Source organism: Petaurus breviceps, unplaced genomic scaffold (assembly GCF_028583685.1).
Source record: "Petaurus breviceps papuanus isolate PSGF00001 unplaced genomic scaffold, PetGlider_PUasm1.0 90062, whole genome shotgun sequence".
NCBI lineage: Eukaryota > Metazoa > Chordata > Mammalia > Diprotodontia > Petauridae > Petaurus > Petaurus breviceps.
The window spans coordinates 571,640-590,309 of NW_027187171.1; the positions used below are offsets into that span (position 1 = coordinate 571,640).

Here is an 18,670-nt window from a genome sequence, read left to right on the forward strand (position 1 = left end):
TTTACTTTCAAAGTAGGGGAGGTCTTCAAACTCCCCCCTAGGTCTGTTAAGGGGCAGGGAAAATCTTCAGATTCCCATTCCTATTACACCACCCTATCAGCTAGAGCCAGTATGATACAGTGGAAAGAATGCTGGAGTTATAGTCAGAAAAACCCTGAATTCAAGTCCCATTATATATCTCTGTGACCATGGACAAGTCACTTAACCTCTTCAAATCTCAGTTCTCTTATCTGCATAATGGGCAAAATAACAGATTATCCTGAGGATAAAAGAGATAGTGTCAACACAGTGCCTTGTGAATGTCTGATTCCACCTTTGAATTCAAGTCTTCCTGACTCCAGATCCAGCATTCTGTCTACCACCTTGCTGCCCTTGATCCTTTTTACCACTGATAATTTTTCACTTCTGGAATTCAAATTAGTAGTAATAACATGTTTCATTCTGCTTATTTCCATTCTGCATCTTTTCATTGCTCTTTAAAATTTTAATTCTTCCAATATTGTGTTCAAAGCCACATAATAATGCCAAGTGAATATTGTTATCAAAAAGATTAGCTTCTAGCAGCAAATGAGGTCATTGAAAGCACTGTTATTTCCCAAATTAGATTAGCCTCAACTCCTTTTTCTGCTTAATTCTAGGTCTATATATAGTAGCATATATCTAATATACCTATAAATATAATAATGTGATAGATTACCCCCATACAGCACCATTTTGTAATCTGGGCAAAATGTGTTTTTTCATCCACTTTATTTGCTCAGACTAGATGGTTAAAGGAAACTTTTTTCTATTATTGTAAATTTACAGTTTTCATAGGATCATATATCTAGAGCCAAAAGAAGACTTAAAAGTCTGTTAATGTAATCCCATTATTTTGCAGATAAGGAAACTGAGGCCTAGGAAGCTGAAGTGATTTGCTCAAGTTCTGGAGTTTGATAGTGTATTATTATCTGCAAATGGGATCATCTAGAGACACTATGATAATAAATACTTATTTTGTTTGACCTTTAAACAGCTCATCTTCCATTGGTAAACATCTTTGGTGAACTTGCTTCTTCCTATTTAATACCTTGCTCTTGATATCATTAGTCAACAGAACGTTAAACAAAGTAATCTTTGTAACCATTCAGTCAAAATCACTTGTTAAAAACCTGCTATATGCAAGGCACTCTGGTAGGCACTGGAGATGCAGAGACAAAACAATGCCCCCAGCATGCTTACATTATTTACCTTTGTCATGGAATTCTATATAATTCTGATATATAATTGAGAGACACCTTGCTCAGGGGTAAACTTTCAAGTCTTCATTTTGCTCTGCTAAATTAACAACCAATCAGCATGTATATATTTACTGTGTGCCAGACATTATGCTAAGCATTGGAGAAAGAAACCCGAAGTGAATTAGTGTGGTGGGTCAGATTGATAATTTTGTGATGATAAAGTAGGCCATCTTTTATCTCAGTTCTTACCTAGCCCTTAGTCATTGAATGAGTGTGGCCTCAGACGAACCAAGACCAAAGCCAAGTTCATCCACTGCATCCCAGGCCATCACCAGTTGTCTTGACTTTTGTCCTGCCACTGGACTTTGATGACTCTGGAGGAGAGAGTGAGGCTGAAGACTTTGTACAGCTCTGCCTCACTTAGATCTAATCCACTTACAAATCAAAACATCACCTTTGTGATGTCATTGGTCCACTTTGAGAATGAAAGACAACAACAGCACCAAGTGTGGTGAGTGAAAGATGAAATGACTGAGGAAACAAAGGTTCAAGCTTCTGAGCATATTGATTTATTAAACAGTGCATGCCAATTTCCCCCCTCAGCTTTGGCAGTGGACCCTTAATACAGGATGAGACAGATTTTTATGCAGGAAAAACAATCAAATAAGACCAATTAATTAAAAGAAAAAAATTAACTAGGATGCAAAATTAGGCAATCTGATTTCTAGTTGGAGGAAAGATTAGGAACCTGCCAAGTTGGGAGGGTCATGTCTTTCTGCTTTGGCAGGAGAGTGAAAGCTTGATGGCTAAGGAGACTCCTGGACTCTTTTAGCTTCCTTGCTAAGGCCCCTGTTATGTATCCTTTCTTTAGGAAATGGTGATCAAGTCAATATCTTTATTCTTATGTGTTTTCTCTAGGGGAGCTGACAGTTTGTCAGAGTTAGGTTGGAGTTGCTGAAATCATATATATAATTACACATTTATTAAGTGCTGTCTGTGTGACTCTGCTGAGGAGATACAAATAAGAAAAATGAAAAATGGCCTTTTCTTACAGTCTCTAATGGGGGATGACAGTGCACAAAAGGAAGCTGAAAAGGGGGCAAGAGTACCAGAGGGAACCCAGGGGGGTGTGGTGGATGACAGTGGAATTAAAACCAAGCAGAGCAGCTAGTGGCAAATGAAGAGATGGCAAGCATTTTGAGCCCTCCAAAAAGGGAGGCTATGAGAGGAGACTTTTTATCTATCTTTTCTTCTATTTGGTGGGGTATTTTGTTTGGGGATTTGTTTGTTTGTTTGTTCAGATTTGTCCCGATCAGTCATTGAACTAATTGCACAGAAATAGCTGATCCAAAATGACAGCTGTGTATGCAATCACACAATCACTGCATTTGAGATTTGGAAAGGACTTCCGTGATCATCTAATCCAACCCATACTACTTCCATCAGCTACTTCCTCTTTGTTAAGATGTAGTCAGTTTTCATTTTTATTAGATTTTCAGTTCCCTGATAAATGTTCATCATATCCATGTCAAAGATTGTCAACACCTCAGTTGTGTGTCTCAGGAGCCTGCCAGTTAGTAAATCCTGACCACATATCGGGCAACTGAGCAGCACAGTGGATAGAATGCTGAACCTGGGGTCAGGAAGACTCACCATCATTTGTTCAAATCTGGCTGTGTGACCCTGGGCAAGTCATTTAACCCTGTTTGCCTCCGTTTTTTCATCTTCAAAATGAGAAGGAAATGGCAAAACATTCCAGCGTCTTTGCCAAGAAATGTAGTTACCAAGAGTCAGATGTGACTGAAAATAACAGAACTCAAATAGCCAGATACCACAGGCTGGTTTCCCTTTATTACCTGAAAAGCCTGGTTTATAGCCTCAGCTTTCTCCCATAACCCACAGACAGATAAGACAGTGTGTTTCCCCTAACACAGACACACATGATCGGAAGGAAATCCCAGGGAGTAGCACTAATTCACAGGTAAGAGAATGGGAAAGGATGCTGTGACTGTATTAAGTTCCCCAAATTCATGGTCTAATCCTAACCTGCCAAGTTCTGCCTCTTGGGTGCTATATGCATGCTCTGACTTCTCCAGAACTAATTGGGCCTATCTCAACATTACTAGTTGAAGCCAGCCTTCTGACATTGCCTTCTATAGCCCTCCTGTTGATTAGTGGTGGCTTTGAGAACAGATTGGAAGCAGCTGTTCCCAGTGCTGGCTGAGTCACTCACTGATACACCTGGGCCCTGCCATTCTACCTCGGGTGTGATTACATCATCGTAGGGTATGCTCTCTGCTAACTAGTTCTATGACCTCAATCAAGGTAGTGCTTTTTAAGCCTCAGTGTCCTATAGCCTCCTTTGCCTCTTCTTCCCTTATCTATAAAATGAGAGCTTAACTAAAAAGTCTCTAACATTCCTTTGAGCTATAATTTTTTATGGTTTTAGTAAAACCCTGCCATAATTCAACTATGTGGCCTGTTCCTAGGCCCTGTATTTTAAAGGGGGTGGCACAGTAGAAGGAACACTGAACTTGGAGTTGGGAAGACCTGAGTTCAGATGTGGCCTTTAAACCTCAGTTTTCTTGTTTCCTAAATGGGGAAAGTAGTAGTACCTGTCTTCTGGGGTGGTTGTGAAGATCAAATGAGACAATATTTACAATGTGCTTATCTTGGTGTCTAGCACATAGTAGGCACTTAAAAAATGTCTGTTTCTTTCTTTCCATAATCCTGAAAATATTCAGCATTATCTGTGCCAAATGGAATTCATACTCTCATGGTGATAGGACAGCTAGAGATATCTTAATATGATGCCTTTTAAGTCATTTTTGTTTGTTTCTCTTGGATCCTATAACCAAAACATGAAAGGCAGTTGAATTTAACAAATTATTATTACATATTATTTCAGCAGAATGGTCAAGTATTCAGCACATATTCAAAGTGAGTTTCAGACCAGCACACTTAGTTTAACAGTGTGATTTGTGGTGAAAGCTTTGGTTCACAAGAAAGAACCTTTGGTCCCTTCCAGATCTGGTCAATGTTGTATCTGAGTTCAGTTGTTTCAGTCGTGTCTGACTCTTTGTGATCGCATTTGGGGTTTTCTTGGCAAAGATACTGGAAGGTTTGCCATTTCCTTCCCCAGCTCATTTTACAGGTGAAGAAATTGAGGCAAATAGGGTTAAGTGATTTGTCACAAAGCTAGTAAGTGTCTGATGCCAGATTTCAACTCAAGAAAATGGGTGTTCCTGATTCCAAGCCCAGTATGCTATCTACTATGCTCCAGAATTCAGAAGACACCTTGGTCAGCAAACATTTGGCTAACCTGCCAAAGCAAAGGCCAAGTTAAAAAGGAATCTGTAAAAATCTTACAGAGGAGGATAATGGTCAATTACAGATATATAAAAACGTGTACATAGGTTGTAGAATATGGGAATGGATGAAAATGAAACAATAATTTACACCATTAATAGAAAGAGAGGCTTCCATGTGAAATTGTGAATCTGTTCATGTACATCTTGCTTTTCTTTTAAAATGAAATAGGCAGCTAATTAGTAGAGCTTGGAGTCTGGAAGATCAGAGTTCAAATCCTGCCACAGACACTCATTATATCTGTGACCCCAACAAAGTAAATTATTGTTTCATTTTCATCCATTGCCATGTTCTACAACCTATGTACTTATTTTTATATATTTGTATTTATATATTGTCCATCATTGTCCTCTATAAGATTTTTACAGATCCCTTTATATTTTAACTTGGTCTTTGTTTTGGCAGCCATCTCTCTGTATTTGGTAGGTTAGACAAATGTTTGCTGATTGAGGTGTCTTCAGAACTCTTTGGCCCTCCTTACTGTGGCAATAAATTTTCATTGGTTTGACTTTTGGACGAACTGATAATAGTCAGTGTCAAGATTGTTTCTGTTGTCCATTTCCCATTCAGTAACTGGTTTAAATAATTCATTGACCAATTTCATTGGCTTTTTCATAATCACTGATCTCAGCTAGTCATCTGAAAAATGCATGTTGTTGGTCTTGAGCCATAAAAGGAAATGAACAAAAGAATGTAGATGATGCATAAGCACAAATCTATCACCAGCCAATATTACTTAGAGGGAAAAACTCAGATTATAAAATCATCATGCACAAAGAACAGTAGTTAATTAAGATCCCATTAAGGAAATTATAATAACAAGGAAGTGACAATAACATTGAGAAAATTGATGATATACAAAAAATAGAGGAAAAAAAACACACCTCTTTCTGTGTTTCTAACTTAGCCTAAATCACGTGTCACAGCCTTAAAGAAAGTAAGAACACTTTGGAAAATGCCCCTCTTAAGGCCAAGAAGAATCACAGACAAGCATAACGGCTTTGAAATTTGCATATTGAATTTAAAAATCATAACCAGCATTCATATAGCACTTTAAGGATTGCAAAGCCCTTTGAATGTTTCCTCAGGTGATCTTCATAGCAACTGGAGAAGGTAGGTGATATTATTATCCCCATTCTACAGATAAGGAAATGGAGACTGAAGTAGTGATCCTTGCCCTGGGGTCACAGATGTAGTGAGTGTCTGTGTCAGGATTTGAACTCAGATCTTCCAGACTCCATGTCTAACTCTCTACCATTTAGCTGCCTATTTTATTTTAAAAGAAAAGCCAGTTGTACATAATAGATTCACAATTTCACACACAACCCTCTCTTTCTATTAACGGTGTATATAAAAATAACCATTTAAAGTAGAATATTCATTAGTGACTCCCAGCCCTGAGGTTCCTGGGAGGAAGGGAGGAGATTGTCACAGAACTATTACAAGGGGTCCTGCATCTCCCTATGTATAACAGTCACTATCGTTTCTATCTTCTCTTAGCATCAACAAAAGTTGCAGCATTAATAATGACTTTTTAAAAATGAACAGATCAATTATTAGACTTGGAGTCAGGAAGACCTAGATTTTAATATACTTCTGACATTTATAACATGTGTGACCATGGACATATCTTTGTACTTCTCAGAGATTCATTTCCTTATCTGCAAAATGAGAGAAAGGAAACATTTATTTTATTAATATTATTAATATTTTTATTATCATCATCATTATTATTATTTTCCTGCCTAATATGTGTGAGGTACTTTTTAAAACATTTTGCAAATACTGTTTCATTTCATCCTCACAACAACCCTGGGAGGCTTCAAATGCTATTGTTTTGGGTTTTGGGTTTTTTTTTGCCCTTTTTTGAAGGATAATTGGGGTTAAGTGACTTGACCAAGGTCACACAACTAGTTTTTTTGTGTTATGTGTCTGACGCTGGATTCGAACTCAGATCCTCCTGACTCCAGGGCCGGTGTTCTATTCACTGTGTCACCTAGCCACCCCAGCAAGTGCTATTGTTATTCCCGTTTCACACTAGATTAAATTTAGGCACATGGAGATTAAGTGACTCGTCCAAGGTTACACAGCTAGGAAGTATCTGAGGCTAGATTTGAAAACTGTTCTTCCTGACTCCAAGCCCAGCTCTCTGTCAGCTGTGTCATCTGGTGACCTCTTCAGTTGTTTTTTTGTGTCTGACTCTTTGTGACCCCATTTAGGGTTTTCTTAGCAAAGATCCTGGAGTGGTTTGCTTTTTCCTTTTCCAGCTCATTTTACAGATGAAGAAACCGAGGCAAACAGGATTAAGTGACTTGTCAGGGTCACACAGCCAGTAAGTGTCCCTCCTGAATCTTTCTGACTCTAGGTCCAGCACTCTCTCCATGTACCATGTAGCTGCCTCCCTGTCATGTGGTTAGGTTTTTTGGTTGTTATTGTTCTTTGTGCTTAAAGAAGAACAAAATGACATCACTGTGTTGATGTCAAGATAGTGTGTCTGACTTTGGCTGAGCAGAGCAAGATGAGTTCAGAAGGTTCTACCATAAACCAGGCACAAATAGTTCATGTGAACATTTGGAGTGGAGATGTCTAAATTTGTGCTTCTCAGCTGTCACGTGGTCGGCCCTTAATAAATGCCTCTTGACTGATTATGATAGTTCACCCTCATACTGACATCAGACGCCCCCCACAAACACTTGTGGGGACCCTACCTAACTTCACAGGGTTATCATTTTGAATATCAAATAATATAACCTATATAAAGCACTTTTCTGATTTGAAAGCAGTGTCTACTTTAGCTATTTTTCCTCAGTCAGCAGATAGTAATCATGCAATTCCTACCAAGTTGGGAGTTGCTAATGTAGACTAATGTTTCTCTGTTCTAGTTATTCTCTCTAAGAGACCAGTCATCAAGCTAATTTTTCTTTTGAATTTGATTAAAAACAGACTAAGTTAACCCATGTAAGTAAGGAAGAAGCTAAGGAAAATTTCAGGCTTAAGGAAATCTCTCCCCCTCTTCAAGGATTTGAAGCCAGAATGAAAAGATTTGTGGCCTGAAAATATATCAGAAAGGATGAAAAGGGAGAATGAAGCTTATTTAGTGCCATGTACAATTAGATTCTTATTCATTCTGACGTATTTTCCATGTATAATATGTGCACATACCAAACAATTAGGTCATTTTCCTGGCTCTCTCTAGTGGCCAGAAGGAAAATTGGCCTTGCTGAACACATAAATTTCAAATCAAAATTCACCCACATTTTTGTCCGTTTTTAATATTTTTTCCCCTTTACCTTGGGAAAACCAAGAAAGGTCTTCACCTGCTTGGGTTGATTTAAAGATGTTATATCTCTTCTACATTATTTGTCTGCCATGTGTTTGAGTAACGGGAATAGTCTAGGTGAGTTTCAAGTCCAGCTTATGACTGTCTGCATCTGCTTTAACTCCTGCCCTGGGGTTTGCCTTCTGATTTTCTCATCTTGAGTTCCCCCTGAGATTTCTTTCAGGTTTCATTCAGGCTTTTGAGGTTATGTCAGTCAGTCAAGAAACATTTATTACATACCTACTATGTGCCAGATAACGTGCCAAGCCCTGAGTTTTACAAAGAAAGGAAAAGACACCGGTCCCAAACAACTACAGTATAATAGGAGAGATGATAAGGAAACGACTGTATGTGCAAACAAGCCATATGTAGGATAAATTTGAAATAATCAGAGGGAAGGCACTGACATTAACGTGGGAAAGATGGCAGATGTAAGAAATGTTCCAAATATAGAGGACAACCAGTAAAAATGTCAGGAGTCAGGAAATGGAATGTCTCTTTCAAGGAACAGCAATGAGGCCAGTGACACTGTGTCAGACTACAGAGGTGTGGGTGGCATATCAGCATGAGGCTTTTATTTATAAAACCTCGACAGAAAATACTGGTTTTTTTTTTCCACAGGGCAGGCGGGGGGAGGGGGGGGTTAGGGGATGGAGAAAAGCACTGAGACTCAACACATTGACTGATTCAGGCCCAGAGCTGATTGTACATTCTGAATAAAAATCAGTACTGAAATGGGGCATAGTAAATGCTTACTGAATTACATTGTCGCAAGTACTAATTCAACTAGCATCTCACCAAGAATTCTGAAGATAGAAGCATGACTATCATTTATTGTGCCTGACTGAAGACACCCAATTGATCTAATATTAGGAAAATGGAATTGGATAAAGCTGGGCTATTAGCCACAGCTGTGTTACAGAATTTTAAATTCAGGCTTCACTTCCCTTTCAGTGTTGAAAAGAGACTTGAATTGAAAAATTAGAGACTGCTATGAATTCTTAATACTCTCCCATACTGGTGGATCTTGGGGCAAAGGGTAACTTGAATGAGTTAGGTAAGAGGCATTTGATACAGTTTTATTTGTTACTGGGTATGTAACTTATAGAAGAAATTGGTGGTTGTGTGTGATGTAATGGGTAGAGGATTAGACTTGGCATCAGGAAGGCTTGTGTTCCAAAACCCACATCTTCCACTGTGTAGTTTAGTAATGATGTAGCAAGTCACTTAAGCTCTCTCACTCCCTATCTATAAAATGAGACATGTGGACTAGATTGCCTCTGAGGTTCCTTCTAGCTCAAGAAAAATGACCATTCTTATAATTGTACATTTGCCAGTTCTTTCAGTTACTGTCATAGTCAATTTTTCAGTCATGCCTGACACTTCATGACCCCATTTGGGGTTTTCTTGGCAAAGATACTGGAGTGGTTTGCCATTTCCTTCTCCAGTTCATTTTACAGATGAGGTAAACAGGGTTAAGTGACTTGCCCAGGGTCACACAGCTGGTAAGGTAAGTGTGAGGCCATATTTGAATTCAGGAAGAGCAGTCTTCCTGACTCCAGACCCAGCACTCCATCCACTGTGCTACCTAGATGCCATTTCTTTCCATGACCTATATTAAATCAAACGCTACCACAAGCACTTGTAGGGAACCTTCATATTTTTCCATTTGTCTCCCTCCCTCAGACCGCCACACCCACCCCACCAGACCCACTTTCCCTTACAGAAGCCCCATAGTCAGATTCCTTTGCAAAAGTAATTTCTCTAGCCAATCATTGCATACATATAAAATATGATTAAACTCTTCTTTGGATATCCTTAAGCTTAAATTTACCTGCAAACAGGATACTCCCCATCAGTTCCCAGCCACAGAAGAATTTGGTAAATTTGTAACTTCTTGAAACTCTGCTGAAGGGGAAGCACACTTCAGAATTATTTGCTTAATTTTTGGTGATGATTTTTCACTGTGTGACACTTTGCATGTGGTCTCCTCTTTAGACTCTCAGCAGCTTGAGGACAGGGATGGCGTTTTACTTTTTTTTTTTTTTTTTGGAGTCTCAACATTAAGGAGAGTGCCTGACACATGGTTACTTAATACATAGCATTTAATAAATGCTTGTTGACTGTTAGTACTTCAGCTGTCTATTGGGGTTTTTTAAATACCTTTACCATCAAAAATCCCCAGGAAAGTTAGTATTCCCAGATGTATCCCAATAACAGTTGAGTATGAGCACACATTAAAAAAATGTTGCAGGAATTCAACAACAAAAATAAACTAAAATCAGCTCCAAATGTCTGTCCCAGAAAAGGCAGCCTCAGAAGGATTCAGTGAATTCATACAGATACTTTCTTGAGTCTCCGTTGTAGTGGAAACAGACGATGGAATTCATTGCATGATTCATGTGGCTATTTTTAACTTGTATGACACTCGGTTATTTTACAGCACTGAATGGAAAATTGGTATATTCCACATCTGTGAATTAATAGCCAGTTTTTGCCACAATACTAGGCAGCCCACACACAGCAGTATAGCTCTTTTTCAGGTTCCCCCCCCTCCAAAAAAAATTTGCAAGATAAATTTTATGATATTAAGGGTTATCACAGTGACATTAACTGCCTATAGAGAGGCACATTCAAGAACAGGAAAACTTGGGTTGAAATCACACACCAGCCCGTTCACTAACTATGGGCAAGTCATTTCCATTTCTTTCTGAACATCAGTTTCTCCATCTATAAAATGAGGGTAATAGAATCCAGAGCATTCACCTCACATGTTATAAGTTTCAAATGAGATATTATATGTAAAGCAATTTGAAATTTTTAAAAGCACTCTCCAAATGTCAGCTGTGCTTATTATATCCATCAATATTTGATCACTAGATGAAATCTGCAGCCGTTGAGGGCACATTTCACAAAGCTAAACCATCTGTTATCTTTTTGCGGTGCCAACAATGCCAATTTCTCTCTAGTGTGTTAGAGGAGTATATGTACATAGTAGGTGTGGCAATGAAAGAGTAATGATCTGGAGATGTATTTTGAATGGGGTCTCTGAATCCCAAAGAATTTACAGAACTCTTTTTTTGGAGAGGTTGTTGGAGTAAGCCCTGAAGACTTTTGATGGAAAAGCATAAAGAATTACATAAAGATTCATTCTAAAACATAGACCGTAAGGAAAACAGTCCTTCAGGGCAGTGAGATGGTGGTCTCACTAACTTGAAGGTCACCAAACCAGATTATTATAGTTTATGGCACCCTAGATTGACTAGTTAATATTGAGGAAAATGTACAAAGTAAACTTTGTGCATCTCAAGACACCTTAGATTTTTTTTTTTTTTTAGAGGTAGCTGCACTTGGGGTAAAGAAGACCTGAGATTAAATTGAGCCTCAGACCCTTACCATGACCCTGGGAAAATCACTTAGTCTTTCCTCATCTGTAAAATGGAGATAATAAATAGAACCTACCTCCCAAGGTTGTTGTGAGAATCAAATGAAATAATATTTGTAAAGCATATTGCAAGCCTCAAAGCTCTATATCACTCCAAGTGAGAACCTAAAAAGGCCTTAGCCTACAAGGACCAGGGTCTCCCATTATTACATCCTAGGTCATCTCCAGTCATCATGAAGAATATCAGGTCACTGGATCCACATGGCTCTGGAGGAGAAAGTGAGCCTGGTGACCTTGCATGGCCCTTCCTCACATAAATCCAAGTCAACTGCAAGTCATGTCATCATTTCCCTGATGCCATGGTCCTCTTCAAAAACGAAGGACAAACACACAATGTAAACGCCAGCTATTATTACTATAATTTTTTTGTTTTGTTTAGTTTTTTAACCAAACCTGTGATTTCATCAGTATAGGAAACTAACAGTATGAAAATTCTTTCCACCAATACAGATCTGCCACTCATTGATAATTTACAATCTTAGATTTATTTGCCTGGGGAAACCTAAAGGCATGACTTGTCTGGGATCATGCAGCAAATATGTGGCAGAGAGATTTGAGCCTAGGTTGTTCTGAGTACAAGGCTTACTGTCCATCTATTATGAGACGAGCTTAAGAACAAACAAACCGGACAAACGTTTTCACGGATTCTGCCCTCTTCTGACAGCTCTCTGCCATTTCATGGCGCTAGTGTCCCCTTTGGTTCTGTGACATTGACCTTGGAGGCTCGTGGGGCCTGATTTTTGTCTTTCTTTGTGTCCCCAGTGCTAAATTAGCATAGTGCCCGGCGCATAGTAAGTGCTGAATAAATGTTTATTGACTGACTAAGTGACTGGGCATGGGAGAAAAAAATCCAGCGAGGCAGAAAAGATCTACCCAGCAAAGCTGTGGTTTATTAACACCATGACTTAAGAACTATTAGGACTCCACAGCTTCAGGCTCTAACATGCTGAGGACTGGCTACCAGGACCCTCCATGAGACCCTCGACCTAGATCTTTCCCCCACCAGAACTTTCCCCCTGGGGTAGCACATTCTGTGACCAGAAGATAAACTAAGTCTGTCTCTATCAGGTTTTACCTGAAAACCCCCTCAAAAGAAATATGGACTATTACATATAATTCAACCCCTGAGAACTAAGCTCTCTGTGTATTTCAGGCAAACAAGTAGCTAATTGTCCCTAGGAACTGGAGGTTCATAGAAGCGCTCTCTCTCTCTCTCTCTCTCTCTCTCTCTCTCTCTCTCCCTCTCTCTCTCTCTCTCTCTCTCTGTCTCTCTGTCTCTCTGTCTCTCTTCCCTTCCCTCTCTCTCTTTCTCCTTCCCTCTTCCTCTCTCCCTAACCTTCCAACCCCCACCCCAGAGGCTGCCCTCACTTCTCAAGTAGCAGGTATATTGAAGACAATGCCCATTTTTTGTTATCTAACTGAAAGGAAAGATTTTAATGATGGGTATTTCAGACTGATTGAAGGAAAGAGTTCCATTCTGGCAGACCAGTAAAGAATAGTTTGGCTTGATGGGTGGTGTGGTATCCCTCATACAATGCCATTAAGAGGCCGTTTAATGTTAATTCAAATAGCTCTTGATAGATTGATTAATCATGAAACCTACCTGGCATCCTAGAACTTCAGTAGTTGAAAAACTATTAGAATGTTACTAATATGCATTAGCTGTGGTTCATCCTTCATTCTGGAAGAGGACCAATGATATCGTAAGCGTGATGTCTTTGATGTGTGTGTGAATTAGATATAAGTGGGGCAGAGCTGCACAAAGTCATCAATCTCACTCTCTCCTCCAGAATTACCAGAGTCCAGTGGCAAGACAAAAGTTAAGATTACTGACGATGGCCCAGGATGCAGTGGGTAAACTTGGCCTTTTTAAATTAAAATCTTTTTCAGGCCTTAGTTTAACAAACATTAGCTAGTCAAAATTCGGGAACCTAATTAGTATTGATAGTTGTCTTACCTTGTCTTCACTTTTTGTTACCTGCATCTGGGCATCTAGGTGACTCCAGTGGGCCTGGAGCCCCGAAGCCTCATCTTTGTGAGTTCACATCTGGCCTCAGATACTTAGTAGCTGTGTGACCCTGGGCAAATCACTTAACCCTGTTTGCTACAGTTTTCTCATCTTTAAAATGATCTGGAGAAGGAAATGGCGAACCACTGCATTATTTTTGCCAAGAAAACCCCAAATGGGGTCACAAAGAGTTGGACACAAATGAAAAATGACTAAACAACAACCACTTGGATCTGATTCGGGGAGAAATCTTAGGTTACTGATAGCAAGTATTTAAAAATGCCTAATATACTCTTTTATTGTTTTAATAGATTTTTCTGTTTCTTTACATTTTCCAGAGATATAATTGAGATTTGTATACATAGATACCTCAGCAAATCCATAATCCCCTTGGTACAGGCACTTGTCCTTCCACCAATTCATATAGAATCTCATCCATTTCTTCTTGAATTATATAATTATTGTACACTTAGTTCTATAAATTCTCTGTAGAGAATCTACCCAATGTGCTGAGGAACTTTCTCTAAATCTTTTAAGTACTTCTATGAGTACAAATACCAGCAGTAATTAATGATGTTTGTGTGTGTGCGTGGGTTCTTGATCTTGCTACATGACTGGCTCATCTCCTTTTCTAATAATAAAAGGCCCAAATGATAGGTTTTGTGCCATTTGTCTCATGCTGATAACAACATCCCATTCTGATATCCTGCAGCCTGCTTAGACCTACCACGTGATTCTCCATGACTGTCTGAATCACCTAAATCTTTAATTCTTCTGAAATCATGGGGTTCTATGACTCACAGATGTATAGTGGCACCAGGAACATATTTGATTTTTTAAAATATGGGCTTTGTTACAAAGGAACCACCTGACATTCCTGATAGTTACTGTTGACCTAATGTAAGTCCACACTCTGCCTTTTCAGCCTTCGGATTAGTTCATTGTCCATTGATAGTGTCTATACAAGATGCACTTTCTGATTAACCTAATTGAATACCCCTTCAACAACAGGGCAGTATGCATCCTTCATCCACTTGGATTTTCTTGTTGGGATTTCTAGGCCAATCTTTTCTATATGGCCATAGATCTCATCAAGGCCCTATGGATTAATACAGTCAGCACAATGTTGTCTGTAGACAGGATTATCTGAAGGACCTCACCATCTGTAGAGAATTTTTTCAATTTTTCCATATTAATATTGACAGTAAAATACTGCCATGTAACCTTGAGCAAGTTACTTAACCCCAATTGCTTTAAAAAAATACAAAGAAGTTTTCAAGTTCATAGGTTCTCCTTGGAGAAGTGAATAAAGGAATTCAAAGAGCTGGTGTAATTGGCCACCCTTCAGTAATAAGAAACACTGTATTATGGGACACTTGGGCATCATGCCGTGTACTGCTTATGACTGTAAACAAAAAGACAACTTTATGTGTCAGCAGCTATTGCAGAGGATGGAGAAATAAAGACCCCATAAAAAGAACTTGAGAAGATGTGCCAAATCAAGTCAACACATAATTTGACATTGAACCACTTGAGAGCAAAGAAGAGGATTATTTTTTTTAATGTTGAAAAATACCAATAGATTTTGAAATGAAGGGGGTCAAGAGCTTGTAGACTACTCAGAAACTTCATATCTGTCATCCATACTTGTGTTGCTGAATATGGAAATCATTGAGTATCATTACAAGAAATGAAATCAACTACATATTAAATGGACGGGAAATGACTGATTACCAGCATAGCAGACATTTTGGAATTAGCTATCTGTGTCCAGTCAAATCATAGACTAGTTAGAATAAAGATCAAAATCAACACTGAATTAGAAGAATAAAGATGAGAAGAAAACCCTTCATGTAATTATGCCAGCTCTAAGTTTATTTAATCAAGCTGTTAATTCTGAAAAGTGAAAAGTGGATTAAAGAGAAATTTTAATTACTGCCATGTCATGGAGAAGTTTAACTGATATAACACATTCACCACAGATAAAAGACCAAAAGAGGCCCCAAATCCCCTCATCCAGCAAACTCAATCTTCTTGCCAAATGGAAAGACATGTTAGCTAAGGGCAACACAGGTTTGTAAAACATTAATTTGCAAAACATTTCCCAGAATGATGATGGAAGATTAAGAGCGGTACTGTTCCCCTTTGTTGTGTTGGATTGTTTTTCCATTGTGTCTGACTCTTCATGACCCTATTTGGGATTTTCTTGGCAAAGATATTGAAGTGGTTTGCCATTTCCTTTTCTGGCTCATTTTACAGATGAAGAACTGAGGCAAACAGAGTTATGTGACTTGCCCAGGGTCACACAGCTAGTAAGTGTCTGAGGCCAGATTTGAGCTCGGGAAGATGAGTCTCACTGACTCCAGGCCTGGCACTCTGTCCATTGTACCATCTAGCTTCTCCGTTCTGCTCCACACAAAATAGTGAAAAGCACTATAGGGGAAAGTGAGCTTGCAGGAAAAAACTCATCCTTCCAAATATTCCCTTAAATTGTGAATCAAATGAAAATATTATTATTCCCCGTTAACTTTAGGCAACACAACGAAACCAGACCTTTTTGCTACTTTTTATGTAGAATGAAAACATCATCCAGAAATACCCACTACATTCAGAACATCATCATTATTGTCATCGTTGCTTGTTTAAGGACTTAGATGGCCCTGATCTTCAAATTTTCAGTTGGAATGATATCACATTGGCAGCTTTCAATACTTTTTTTAATTTGGAAATTATTCCACTTTTTTTTCTTTTCAAAGTAATTTTGGGGGAAGGTGGGAGGGGAAATAGATTGGGTTTTCCTAGATCAGGTCATTGGTTTAAAATTACTTGCCCAGTTTAATTTTTTTCTTAGCTAAGATAGTTCCTGAGAGTCAGCAAGATGTAGTGGATAGAGGAAGTCCTGACTCCATGGAATCAGGAAGGCCTAGGTTCATGTCCTGAGTCACACACAAACTGTGGGACCGTGGAAGAATCACACAACTTCTCAGTGATGTGAAAAACTCTCCAAGACTAGAGGGAACAGAGGAGTTGCTCGTCTTTATCATTGGAGTGATTTACCACACTGAGAAAGGCTTATGGGATAAAATGGCAAGTCAGAGAGCCCCAGTCCCCTCCCCAGAGTATTCCTAGCATGATGATTCACTTCCAGCAATGCTGTAGAGGGCCAGTGTAATCATTTACTTTTAAAGTTAACTATATCACATGAGGGTTTTTTCTCATTATACATGCATACAATTTCAACTCTAGGCCTTCAAGTTTCCCCATCCCACTTCTCTGGTGTCAGGGAAGCATCCAGAAGCAAACAAATAACTGTGATGCACCCAAGAACCAAAGATTACACTCCCTGAGTGAGTACCCTGTGATTTCATGATTCACCCCACAGAAAGAGAAGAACACTTGGGTTTTCTGAAACATTTCTAAAAGGGCAGTTTTTTTACAAAAAGCCAAGAAATTTGGGGAAAATGTCAGATGGCATGAGGCAAGGAGGAAGAAAAAAATTGTGGGAAGAAGAGGTCAGAAATTGTTGGAGATTGTTAGTAGCTACGTTTAAGGTGGAAATAGGGGCAATAACTCTTCTGCTTGCAGAGAGGAGCATAGAAAGTAAAGAAGACAGACCATGTCTATGCATTTCACAGTAGACATTTACTTATCAGACAAGGAGGTGGCACAGTAGAGAGACCCCTGAGGGCCTGAAGTCAGGAAGAACTGAGTTTAGATGTTTAGTAGCTGTGTAACTCTGGGCAAGTCACTTAACCTCTGTTTGCCTCAGTGTCTTCATCTATAAAATGGGGATACTAATAACTCCTACCTTACAGGGTTGTAGTTGAGAATCAAATGAGATAATAATTGTAAAGTACTCAGCACAAAGTCTGGCATATAAGCACTATATGAATGTTCAGGATAACTAGGGGGAACAGTGGATAGAGTATCAGCCTGGAGTTCTGAACATCTGAGTTCAAATTTCACCTCAGACACTAGCTGTGACCCTGGGCAAGTCGTTTAACCCTGTTTGCCTCAGTTTCCTCATTTGTACAACAAGCTGGAGAAGGAAATGGTAAATCAATCCAGTATCTTTGCCAAGAAAACCCCAAAAGGGGTCACAAACAGTCGGACACGACTGCAACGACTAAACATATAAATGTTAGCTATCCATTATTATTTCTCCCAGGGTGCTTACTAATGCACAGAAGGAGAAAGAGTTGAGATGACTCTAAAAATCAGTTTAATTATCTTTTTTTATCTGCCGCGTCAGGTCATCCCAGATTCACAGCACACCTGATGAGAGCAAAGCTTGTCTAGGAATAGAAAATTATAGCTTCCATCCTAAGGAAAATGGGTCAGCGTCCTATAATATTTTTACTGTCTTCCTGGCTTTCAACATTACCTCATTCTCAGCCTGATCACAAAGATGTTATTCTCTTGTGTTATTCCAAATATGAAATGATATTAAAAAGAGATTTAATTAGAAATTTGATTTCATAATTCAGATAATATACAAGACCTTCAATCTCATAGCATCATGGGTATAACTTGTAACATTGCTTATGCCTGGAATTCTGATAACATTTAAATATTGAGGAGAGCTTGGAGGAAATTGTGACCCAGTATTTTATTTATATATGTGTGGTCTTATTCTGTTCAACAGCAATAACAACTAGCACTTGTATAGAATCTACTTATAGGCATTGTGCCAAATGCTTTAGAAATATTATTTCACTTTATCATTTCGACAACCCTGGTACCATTATTGTTCCTATTTTAGAGTTGAGGAAGCTGAGGTAAACAGAGGTAAAGTGACTTGCCCAGGGTCACATAGCTGGTAAGTTTCTGAGCTGTGTTTCAAACTCATCTTCCTGATTCTAGGCCCAACCCTCTAGCCTGCAGATTTGCAAATTGCCTGCAAAATTGAAGATGCTAAAGATGTTGCAGGCTTTGGAATAAGTCCTAGAACATGATAATACAAATTCTTGAAACCTCAAATCCCATGAAAAAATCTGTATGCATGAGATAGAAGGGTAAGTGAGCAGAAACTCAGGAGATGTCTGTGGTACATTTTGTTAATAACAATAATAGTATTTCTGTAGTGCTTCAAGGTTTTGCAAAAAACCTTACATGTATCTTTATGTAAATTATCTCCTTTGATCTCATTAGTAACATAGGAAATGTAGACATCATTTTGAATGATGAAAATGTCAGTGAATACTTTTACTTATCTTCATTTGTGAGATGAGGTTTATGACAGAAATAGAAAGCTGAGGCCTAAGTTTAAAAGCATGTCCCTAGTGGCAAGTACAGCTAGCTGCTTTAAA

The 18,670-nt window shown here is 38.8% G+C and overlaps 1 protein-coding gene across 11 annotated transcripts in view; it reads left to right on the forward strand.

Annotated features, from left to right (window-relative positions):
- The window catches only part of PALM2AKAP2 (PALM2 and AKAP2 fusion), a 577,025-nt gene that overhangs the window by 178,698 nt on the left and 379,657 nt on the right, over positions 1-18,670 (forward strand). The gene's annotated exons all lie outside the window — the stretch shown is intronic.